This window comes from Eimeria mitis, genomic scaffold, assembly GCF_000499745.2.
Source record: "Eimeria mitis Houghton genomic scaffold, Emh_scaff607, whole genome shotgun sequence".
Lineage (NCBI taxonomy): Eukaryota > Apicomplexa > Conoidasida > Eucoccidiorida > Eimeriidae > Eimeria > Eimeria mitis.
Window position 1 is genome coordinate 5957 of NW_013574289.1, and position 311 is coordinate 6267.

Sequence of the window (311 nt, forward strand, 5' to 3'; positions counted from 1 at the left end):
AGCGGCGGGGGGGACAACAGGGATGAGGAGCAGCAGACACAGAAAGCAGCAGCAACGCATGCAACAGCAGCAACAACCACAAACACTATCAAAACAACACCCAGCTAGCTAGCTAGCTAGCTAGCTAGCTAGCGAGAAGAAAAAAGAGAACAATAAAACTAACAAAAACACCAAAATCAGAACCACCAAAACAACCCAAAAAAAAATAAAAATAAAAAAATAAAATAAAATAAAATAAAACTTACAGTAGTACTATGAATAGACAACCCCAAAAAAAAAAAAAAAAAAAAAAAAAAAAAAAAAAAAAAAAA